This window comes from Bos mutus, chromosome 21 (genome assembly GCF_027580195.1).
Source record: "Bos mutus isolate GX-2022 chromosome 21, NWIPB_WYAK_1.1, whole genome shotgun sequence".
In the NCBI taxonomy this organism is placed as follows: Eukaryota; Metazoa; Chordata; class Mammalia; order Artiodactyla; family Bovidae; genus Bos; species Bos mutus.
In genome coordinates this window covers 15960066-15971502 of record NC_091637.1, presented here as the reverse complement: position 1 = coordinate 15971502, position 11437 = coordinate 15960066, and the positions used below count along the sequence as shown (strand labels likewise).

At 40.8% G+C, this 11437-nt stretch overlaps 1 non-coding gene across 1 annotated transcript; it reads left to right on the top strand.

The window, feature by feature from the left end:
• The first annotated feature begins 5290 nt into the window (after positions 1 to 5290).
• Positions 5291 to 5362, top strand: TRNAC-GCA (transfer RNA cysteine (anticodon GCA)). The gene has a single exon. It is a non-coding gene; the product is annotated as a tRNA-Cys (tRNA).
• The last annotated feature ends 6075 nt before the right edge of the window (positions 5363 to 11437 follow it).

Here is an 11437-nt window from a genome sequence, read left to right as displayed (position 1 = left end):
TTAAAAAATCAGGAATAAGGATTTACTGTATAGCAGATATTCAGTATCTTTTAGCATCCTGTCATGGAAAAGAATCTGAAAAAGTACATACATATATGTATTTACATATGTGTGTATGCATATGCATACATATTATAAAAGTATGTATGCTGAATGTTTGTTTGTATACTGAATCACATTGTCGTATACCTGAAACTAACACAATATTGGAAATCAACTATACCTCAGTTGGGCTTCCCAAGTGGCTAAAATGCACAGGGAATCTCTCTGGGCTAGGTGGCGCTAGCAGTAAAGAACCCACCTGCCAATGCAGGAGATGTAAGAGATCTGGGTTTGATCCCTCTGTCGGCAAGATCCCCTGGAGGAGGGCATGGCAACACACTCCAGTGTTCTTGCCTAGAGAATCCCATGGATAGAGGAGCCTGCGGGCTACTGACCATGGGATCTCAAAGAGTCAGCGTGATTGAGGCGACACAGCACAGCGTACCTCAATTACATAAATAATTTTTAAAATCAGGAGTAAGTATTAAGTTTACTATTTTTTTTAGTATCTCAAATAGCATATGGAATTCTTATTGGATCAACTGGTATGCTATATCTTATTATAGTATTTTCTATTTTTATGCCATTTTTACCCTCCTGTGACAAACCCTACTTCATCATCATAGCAGATAATTGTTTGAAGTTGAATTTTGTTTGTCAGTGTTTCATTTGGAATTTTCACAGATATGATTCTCAATAATTAGGGCATTACATTAGTAAGGATTTTCAAACAGTGAGCTGTGTGGCCCTTAGTTTCCACAGAGGCCCCAAGTGTATCTGAGGATGAGAAATAGGAATAGGAAGGGGAATCGAAAAAGGAATAGCAACTCTTTAATTTGACATTTTTATTGAAATGATTGTAGATTCGCATGCAGTTATAAGAGATAGTTCAGAGAGATTCCCTGTGCATTTTGGCCAATTTACCTCATTCGTAACATTTTCAAACTTGTAGTATCAGAACCAGAATATTGTCATTCTGTAATCCAGGGTCTTATTCAGATTTCCTGAGTTTTACTTACACTGTGTGTGTGTGTGTGTAGGTTTATCTAAGTTCACCTGTGTAGGTTCATGTATCCAGCAGCACCATCAGCTACTCAACAGTCCAGTAACTACATAGTTACACCACAAAGATCCCTCATGTTACCATTTTATAATCACTCCCGTACCTCCTGACATCCCTTCACTCTGCCCTTTTCTAATCCCGGGAAACCTCTATTATGTCCTCCATTTCTTTTTTTTTTTTTCCCACTTCAAAAAATGTTACTTGAATGGAATCATACAGTGTGTAACCTTTTGGGATTGGCTTTTCTCACTCAGCATCATTTCCTGGCTATTCATTCAAGTCATTGCATGTAGCAACAGCTGGTTCCTTTTTCATTGCTGAGTAGTACTCCGTGGTATGGACGTTCCGAAGTTCGTGTGGCCATCTGTCTGCTGAAGGACATCTGAATGGTTTCCAGTTTTTGACTATTACAAATAAAGCTGTTATGAATATTTGCATACAGGTTTGGGGGGAAATGTAAGTTCTCATTGCTCTGGGATAAATGCTCAATTGATAGGCTGAATGGTAAGTGCATATCCAACCTTATAAGCAGCTGTCAAACTGTTTCCCGGGGGTGATGGTACCATTTTACATTCACTTCAGCAAATGTAAGAGTGAGCCCATTTCTCTGTTTCCCCGCCAGCATTTGGTGTTGTCACTACTTTTTATTTCAGTCATTCTGCTGCTGCTGCTGCTGCTAAGTTGCTTCAGTCGTGTCCGACTCTGTGCGACCCCATAGACGGCAGCCCAACAGGCTCCCCCATCCCTGGGATTCTCCAGGCAAGAACACTGGAGTGGGTTGCCATTTCCTTCTCCAATGCATGAAAGTGAAAAGTCAAAGTGAAGTCACTCAGTCGTGTCTGACTCTTCGCGAGCCCATGGACTGCAGCCTACCAGGCTCCTCCATCCATGGGATTTTCCAGGCAAGAGTACTGGAGTGGGGTGCCATCGCCTTCTGATACGTAGGTAATAGCTCATTGTGGATTTTTTTCCCTTTGAGATGTAGTTGTCTACAATAATTATTACTTTCAGGTGTTCATCATGGTTTTATTTTGCATTTCCCTGATGGTTGATGATGTTTAAGACTTTTCACATGCTTATTTGCCATCTTACACCCTTTTCAATGTCTTTTACCCATTTTCTAATTAGATTGGTTGTGGTTGTTGTCTTTTAATGTTGAGTTTTGAGTTCTTTATACATCTAGAAATTGCTCCTTTGTTGAATATGCTTTGCAAGTATTTTCTCCCACTGTGTAATGTTTCCTCTTCAGAACAAAAGTTTTTAATTTCAGTGACATCCAGTTTATCAACTTTTCCTTTTATGGATCATGTTTTTTTGTGTGTGTCAAGTCTAAGAACTCTGTCTCTAGTTCTAAATTCTAAAGATTTTTGCCTGCTTTTTCTTAAAGTTTATAGCTTTATGTTTATGTCTATGATCTGTTTTGACTTAATTTTTGTATAAGGTGTGAGATTTAGGTGAAAAGAGATTCTTTGTGGATGTTCAGTTGTCTTAGCACCATCTTAGTAAAGGCTATTTTCTCCTCCATTGAATTATTTTTGCACCTTTGTCAAAAAACAGTTGAGCATAGTTGTTTGGGTCTGTATCTGGGTTCCCTATGACCTTGAGTATATCTCTCTGTCATTAACACACAGCCTTGAACACTGTAGCTACGCAATGTCCTGAAATCGGGTAGATTGATTTTTCCCACTTTATTCTTCCTTTTAAAAATTATTTAGGCTATCTTTTGTTTTGTATGTCTATATAAATTTTAATTTTTAATGTTTATTTATTTTTGGCTGTGCTGGGTCTTCACTGCTGTGCAGGCTTTTCTCTGTGTGAGCGGGGGCTACTCTCTCGTTGAGGTTCGTGAGCTTCTCATTGGAGAGGCTTCTCTTGTTGCAGAGCACAGGCTCTCGAGTACAGGCTCAGTAGCTGGGACACATGCAGTCAGTTGTCCCATGGCATATAGGATCTTTCCGGATCAGGAACTGAACGTGTCTCCTGCATTGGTAGGCAAATTCTTTACTACTGAGTCACCAGGGAAACCCTCCATATAAACTTGAGAAAAGGCTTATCTTCGTCTGCAAAAAACCTTGTGAGATATTGATAAGAGTTGTTTTAAGCCTATCAGTCAGTCTGGGGAGAACTGGCATCTTTATTGAGTCTTCCAATCTATAACACAGTATGTCTTCCCATTTACATAGTTCTTCTTTGATGTTTTTCATCAGCATTTTGCCGTTGTTAACATTCAGATCCTGTACACGTTTGGTTAAGTGTACAATATAAGTATTTCATTTTCATTAGACTGACTGAATGGTATTGTGAGAATATCTTTATTAGCTCTCAGAGGGTTGGGGCGGGGATTTTCTATGTAAACAGTCAGGACATCTATAGATAAAGGTAGTTGTCTTTTTTCTTTCTTACTCTTTATGCCTTTCATCTGTTTTTTTCTTAGATTTGTGGACTGGCTAGCATTTCCAGTACCATGCTGAGTAAGAGTGGTGAGAGTGGACACCTTTTGCCTAGTCCCAGATCTTAGAGGGAAGGCAGGCAGTCTTTCACAGTTAAGTTTAAAGTTAACTGTAGGATTTTCGTAGAGGTTCTTTATCAAGCTGTAGAATTTCTCTTCTGTCACAAACTTGCTGAAAGTTTCTATCGTAAGTGGGTATTGGATTTTATCAAATCCTTTTGTGTCATGATTCTGGGTGGCACCAGCAATAAAGAATCAGCCTGCGGATGCAGTGAGATGCAGGAGACACAGGTTTGATTCCTGGGTGGGGGAGATCCCCTGGAGAAGGAAATGGCAACCTGCTCCAGTGTTCTTGCTGGAAAACTCCATGGACAGAGGAGCCTGGTGGCTACAGTCCATGGGGTCACAAAGAGTGAGACACGACTGAGTGACTAAGCACAAATTATAATCATATGAGTATTGTTTTTTAGCTTGTTGATATGGTGGATTTCATTGAGTGATTTTGAATGCTGAACCAGTCTTGCATACCTGGAATGAATCTCACTTGGCCTTGGCATATAGTTCTTTTTATATTTTGCTAAATTCCACGTGCTAGTATTTTGGTCAAAGAGTTTTGTGTCTGAGTTCATGAGAGATGTTGGTCTACAGTTTTCATTTTTGGTATTGTTTTTGGTATCAAGGTAATAGTAACTTCATAAAATAAGTTGGGAAGTGTTTCTTTCTTGTCTGTTTTCTGAAGAAATTATATAGAATTATATACAAATTATATAGAATTATATAGAAATTATACAATTATAATTATATAGAATTATATAGAAATTATATAGAAGAATATTAATTCTTCTTTAAATGTGTGGTAGCATTCTCCAGTGAATCTATCTGAGGATGGATTTTTTTTTTCAAGACTTTTAAAATGACTAGCTCAGTTACTCTAGTGGTTACAAGACTAATCAGATTGTCTGTTTCATCTTGTTTGGATTTTGGTAGTTTGTGGGGTTCTTTTGAGGAAATGGTCCTTTTTTACTAAGTTGTCAAATTTATCACTGTAAAGTTATTCAGTATAGTATAACCTTATTATCCTCGTAGTAAAAGATCTGTGCTGCTGCTGCTAAGTCACCTCAGTCGTGTCCGACTCTGTGCGACCCCATAGACGGCAGCCCACCAGGCTCCCCCATCCCTGGGATTCTCCAGGCAAGAACACTGGAGTGGGTTGCCATTTCCTTCTCCAATGCATGAAAGTGAAAAGTGAAAGTGAAGTTGCTCAGTTGTGTCTGACTCCTAGCGACCCCATGGATTGCAGCCCACCAGGCCCCTCCGTCCATGGGATTTTCCAGGCAAGAGTACTGGAGTGGGATGCCATTGCCTTCTCCGAAAAGATCTGTAGTGCCCCCTCATTTTTAAAAGAGAAAAACAAAGAGTTTGTTACTCTATTGTATGTTACAAAAGAATTATAGATTGTGGATGCAGTTTAAAGATGACATATGCCAACAAGCACCTTGTATTATATAGCACTGCCATTATGCAAAATCTTTTTATCTTGGACTTGTTTGGCACTAAAAAATTAAAATTTGTGTTCACAGGCACACCGAGGCATGTATCCTATAAGGATGATATCAGTGATTTTTTTAAGTTGTTGTTATTCTGGAGCCTCAAACAAGCATTATAACTTCTGTGATAATTATTTCTTTAACACTTTAATTATTTAATTAATTATTTGAATTATTATTATTTGAGCTTCCCTGGTGGCTCAGATGGTAAAGCGTCTGCCTGCAATGCAGGAGACCCGGGTTCAATCCCTGGGTTGGGAAGACCTCCTGGAGAAGGAAACGGCAACCCACTCCAGTATTCTTGCCTAGAGAATCCCACGGGTTGAGGAGCATGGTAGACTACAGTCTATGGGGTCGCAAAAAGTTGGACACGACTGAGCTTCCCTTCACTTCACTTCACTTAACATTTTAATGTTTATTTCTGTAACACTCTACACTGATTTTTGGAAAATCATCGCCCTTTTTTTTTCTTTTAACAAAGGGGGGTAGAAAGTTTGTTACCCTATTGAATGACAAAAAATTGACAGAATCTGTAGTGATATCCTCTATTTAATTCTTTTTATTGTTAATTTATGTCTTTTTCTGCTTCATCAGTCTTCCTACAGCCTTATCAGTTGTACTGATCTTTTCCCCATGAACCAGATTTTTGTTTCATTGATTTCCTCTATTTTCCATATCATTGATTTCTGCTTTTGTCTTTATGCCTTCCTTCTTCTTGTTTTGGGTTTATTTTGCTTTTCTTTTTCTAGACTCCTGAGGTAGACGCTTAGGTTATTAACTTGAGACTTTTCCTCATTTCTAATATAAGCATTCATTGCTGAAAGCATCTCTCTCCGCACTGCTTTTGTGTCATCCCAACACATTTTGATACATTGTATTTTTTGTTTTCATTCAGTCCTATAAGGTTTAATAGAGTGTGCTTTATTCATTCTCCATGACCCAGTCTTAATACAATGATGCCATGAAAAACTTCAGTTTACAGACAGTTCTCAGCTATGTCCTGTGTAAAAAAGAAAAACACCAAGAAAGTAGAATTGCTCTCAAACTCAAGTGTGCATCTGGAAGCAATTCAAAGGTATCACACTGACCTTAGAGGAGAGTCAGGAAGAAATTATGTGGGAAGAAGTGAATGTAGTAGACAGTCAGTCCAGCCACATGTCAGCTTCCTGAAGACCTGCTCTGCTCCTGTGAGGAGAAAACATGAGGCATTTACTAGCTGGTGTGCGTGAAATTCAATCCTCTTTTCATTATGCCAGAAAGCTTCTTATTAAGACCTCGTTTTCTCTGCTTACAATAGTTTTACAGGGAATAAGAAAGCCTTCTTCAGTGATCAATGCAAAGAAATAGAGGAAAACAACAGAATGGGAAAGACTAGAGATCTCTTCAAGAAAATCAGAGATACCAAAGGAACATTTCATGCAAAGATGAGCTCGATAAAGGACAGAAATGGTAAGGACCTAACAGAAGAAGATATTAAGAAGAGATGGCAAGAATACACAGAAGAACTGTACAAAAAAGATCTTCACGACCCAGATAATCATGATGGTGTGATCACTGACCTAGAGCCAGACATCCTGGAATGTGAAGTCAAGTGGGCCTTAGAAAGCATCACTACGAACAAAGCTAGTGGAGGTGATAGAATTCCAGTTGAGCTATTCCAAATCCTGAAAGATGATGCTGTGAAAGTGCTACACTCAACATGCCAGCAAATTTGGAAAACTCAGCAGTGGCCACAGGACTGGAAAAGGTCAGTTTTCATTCCAATCCCAAAGAAAGGCAATGCCAAAGAATGCTCAAACTACCACACAATTGCACTCATCTCACACGCTAGTAAAATAATGCTCAAAATTCTCCAAGCCAGGCTTCAGCAATACGTGAACCATGAATTTCCTGATGTTCAAGCTGGTTTTACAAAAGGCAGAGGAACCAGAGATCAAATTACCGACATCCGCTGGATCATGGAAAAAGCAAGAGAGTTCCAGAAAAACATCTATTTCTGCTTTCTTGACTATGCCAAAGCCTTTGACTGTGTGGATCACAATAAACTGTGGACAGTTCTTCAAGAGATGGGAATACCAGACCACCTGATCTGCCTCTTGAGAAATTTGTATGCAGGTCAGGAAGCAACAGTTAGAACTGGACATGGAACAACAGACTGGTTCCAAATAGGAAAAGGAGTTCATCAAGGCTGTATATTGTCACCCTGTTTATTTAACTTATATGCAGAGTACATCATGAGAAACTCTGGGCTGGAAGAAACACAAGCTGGAATCAAGATTGCCAGGAGAAATATCAATAACCTCAGATATGCAGATGATACCACCCTTATGGCAGAAAGTGAAGAGGAACTAAAAAGCCTCTTGATGAAAGTGAAAGTGGAGAGTGAAAAAGTTGGCTTAAAGCTCAACATTCAGAAAATGAAGATCATGGCATCTGGTCCCATCACTTCATGGGAAATAGATGGGAAAACAGTGGAAACAGTGTCAGACTTTCTTTTTCTGGGCTCCAAAATCACTGCAGATGGTGACTGCAGCCATGAAATTAAAAGGTGCTTACTCCTTGGAAGGAAAGTTATGACCAACGTAGATAGCATATTCAAGAGCAGAGACATTACTTTGCCAACAAAGGTCCGTCTAGTCAAGGCTATGGTTTTTCCAGTAGTCATGTATGGATGTGAGAGTTGGACTGTGAAGAAGGCTGAGCACTGAAGAATTGATGCTTTTGAACTGTGGTGTTGGAGAAGACTCTTGAGAGTCCCTTGGACTGCAAGGAGATCCAACCAGTCCATTCTGAAGGAGATCAGCCCTGGGATTTCTTTGGAAGGACTGATGCTAAAGCTGAAACTCCAGTACTTTGACCACCTCATGAGAAGAGTTGACTCATTGGAAAAGACTCTGATGCTGGGAGGGATTGGGGGCAGAGGGAGAAGGGGACGACAGAGGATGAGATGACTGGATGGCATCACTGACTCGATGGACGTGAGTCTGAGTGAACTCTGGGGGTTGGTGATGGACAGTGAGGCCTGGCATGCTGCGATTCATGGGGTCGCAAAGAGTCGGACACGACTGAGCGACTGGTCTGATCTGATCTGATCTGGACTTCTGTGGACTTTAATATTGAAAAGATGTCTTATTGAGATTGTGTGTGTGTGTGTGTGTGTGTGTGTGTGTCTGTGTGTGTTCTATTTCCCCGCCCCACCCCCCACCCCCCGCTGAACCCCCCAGGGGAAGGCTTCTTTTTTGATCCATGGTTTTTTGGAACTGAGTTGTTTAATTCCTACATGTACAGAAATATTCCAATTGTCTGTTATTGATTTCTAGTTTGATTCCATTATGGTCAGAGAACATTGTGTGATTTCATTTTATTTATCTATGTTTTTATTAAAGTGATTTTGTTTTTTAAAAAAATTATTGAGGTTTATTTTATGTCTCAGGAGATCATATATCTTGGTGAATGTATCTTGGGCACTTGAAAAAGAACTTGTATTTTGATGGTGGGTGGAATGTTTTATAACTGTGAATTAGAGCCTGATGATTGATTATGCTGTTCAGACCTCCTGTATCTCTGATTTTAAGGCTGATTACAACTGTAGTTGTTGTGAATCACTAAGTCATGTCCATCTCTTTGTGACCCCATGGCCTGCATCCTGCCAGATTCCTCTGTCCATGGAATTCTCCAGGTATCTAGTAATTCTTTTTTAACAGGTATTTTTAATTCATTTATTTATTTGGCTGTGGTGGATTTTAGTTGTGGCAGGTGGGATCTCTAGTTGAGTGTGGGCTCTAGTTCCCGGACCAGTGATTGAACCGGGGACCCCTGCATTGAGAGCTTGGAGCCTTGTCCACTGGACCATGAGGGAAGTCCCAAGAATGCTAGTAGTTCTGTAAGTTGCTGAGAGGGAAGGGTTGAAGTCCTCAACTATAATTGATTTGTCTGTCTCTCCCTCCAAGTCTATCAGTTTTTACTCTACCTATCTTAAGGGTCTGTTGTTTGGTATATATATTCTATTTTCCTAGTGGATTGATCCTTTTTAATAACTTTTTAAACCCCTTTTGTTGTCATTGAGTCCTTTCTGTTTTCTATACCTCTTTAAGGTATTTTTAATAACTTATATTTTCCCAGAAAACCTTCCACATCATTGAGGTTCTCAAAACATTTTGTTATCCCAAAGCATATTGTGTGTATATGCATACATGGTGTTTCTATATTTACATAGTATAAACAATAATGTGCAAACACTATATACTTTATAGCATTGCTTTGGAAGATTTTATAATATACATAAATGTGATTGCACCTATGTATCCATTTGTAGATTGCTTTTCTCACTCAACATCATGTTCTCCAGATGTATCCATATTAACACATAAAGATACCTCATTCCCTTTAAGTGCTGTGCAGTAACCCTTTGTGTGAATACACATGAACAGTTTATCCGCTCTCATGCCTGGTTTTTCCTGTCCTGAATTTTCATTGTTATGGGCCTGAGTAGACTCTGATGCAAGACAGTTAATTGGGAGTTAGTCATACTCTTCCCTGCCTTCTGGTGCTTTCTCCTTTCCCTCCACCACCCATCTCCCTTCTCCCTGCCCTCCCACAAACTCCTCCTGGGGCTCCTCTTTTTTTCTGAAATCTCTCTCCAAAGTTTTTTCATGTCAGGCCTTTATACCTTGGGAAGCTTTCTCTACCCTGTAGAATTTTCCTCACTCCGCCAGCCCAGGGCAAATGTTGTTCAGCCTCTTGTTGTCCAACTCTTCATGACCCCATGGACTATACTAGCTAGGCTCCTCTGTCCTCCACTGTCTCCCGGAATTTGCTCAGATTCATGTCCATTGAGTCGGTGATGCTATCTAACCAGCTCATCTTCTGCCGTCCCCTTCTCCTTTTGCCTTCAATCTTTCCCAGCATCAGGGTCCTTTCCAGTGAGTCAGCTCTTCGCATCAGGTGGTGGTGGTATTGGAATTTCAGCATCAGTCCTTCCAATGAATATTCAGGGTTGATTTCCTTTAGGATTGACTGGTTTGATCTCCTCATGGTCCAAGGGATTCTCAGGAGTCTTCTCCAGCACCACAGTTTGAAAGCATCAGTTCTTCACTGCTCAGCCTTCTTTATGATCCAACTCTCACATCTGTAAGGGGCAAACACGGTCTCCAAAAACCATCTTCCCCTCCTCAGCTCTGCCACAGCCTTTCATTTGAATCTCTGTGGAATTGTCAGGTTCATTTTGCAATGTGTGCATTTTCTGCCCCCATTGGGTCTGGTTTGTGCTATTTTTAAGGACAAGTACAATGATTTATTGACCTCTGTGCCCCATCTCCCTTCAGATTTACTCAGCTCCCAGCGTTGTTCTAGAACCTGCTGGGTGCTTGATCGACATTTTTCAAATCAGCACACCGATGAACAAAGCCTGCAGCTTTTAAACAACTTCTACAGGCCACTCCCACTCAGCTATGCAGGGACTCATTTGAGTGTGGAATAAAATCCCACAGGGCACACTGGCTGTTTTCCTGGGGAAGCTTTTCTGGAGTCAGACTCAGGAATCCTGCAGTCCAGTCCTGGCCACACCCTGCACTGCTTATGTGCATGTTTGAGAGAGGTCCTGAGGGGTGGAAGGCCCCCATCCAAATAACTGGGAGGGATCAGACCCCTAAATGGAACAGATTTTCAGGGGTGCCCAGTGAGAGGTCCAGGGCTCACACCTATCCAGCTGGGGAGTCACCAGAGACCACCTGCAGAGTTTAGTATTACTGAATGATAATTACAATTAATTCAATACTTAGGGTAAGTCACCCAGGAATATCTCTCAGCATTTGACAAATCCCAGCTGCTAAACATTGATGTTTTATTAGGGCCAAGACTCTGGGCTAGGTGCTCCTCACAGATTTTTCTTCTTAACTGAACCCTTTTAAGTTCCCTATGTGTGCTTCCCGTCTGGCTCATCGGTAAAGAATCCGCCTACAATGTGGGAGCCGCAGGAGACCTGGGTTCGATCCCTGGGTCGGAAATGGCAACCCACTCCAGTATTCTTGCCTGGACAATCCCACGGACAGAGAAGCCTGGTGGGCTACAGTCCATAGGGTCGCAAAGAATTGGACACAACTGAAGCGACTTAGCATGGCATGGCACAGCAAGCACCCTTGCTATAGTAGGAACAAGCAGCAGTGCTAACAGTACTGTTCCCACTTTACTGATGGAGAGTCTGAGGCTCAGATGAGGCAAAATATCCTGCTTATGGTCACACAATAAGTAGCAGAGCCAGGATACAAGCCCAGCTGAGTCTGCAATCTCCAAATGCTGTTTTTCCTTCCCTCCCTCCCTTCTTTTCTTTCTCCCTTC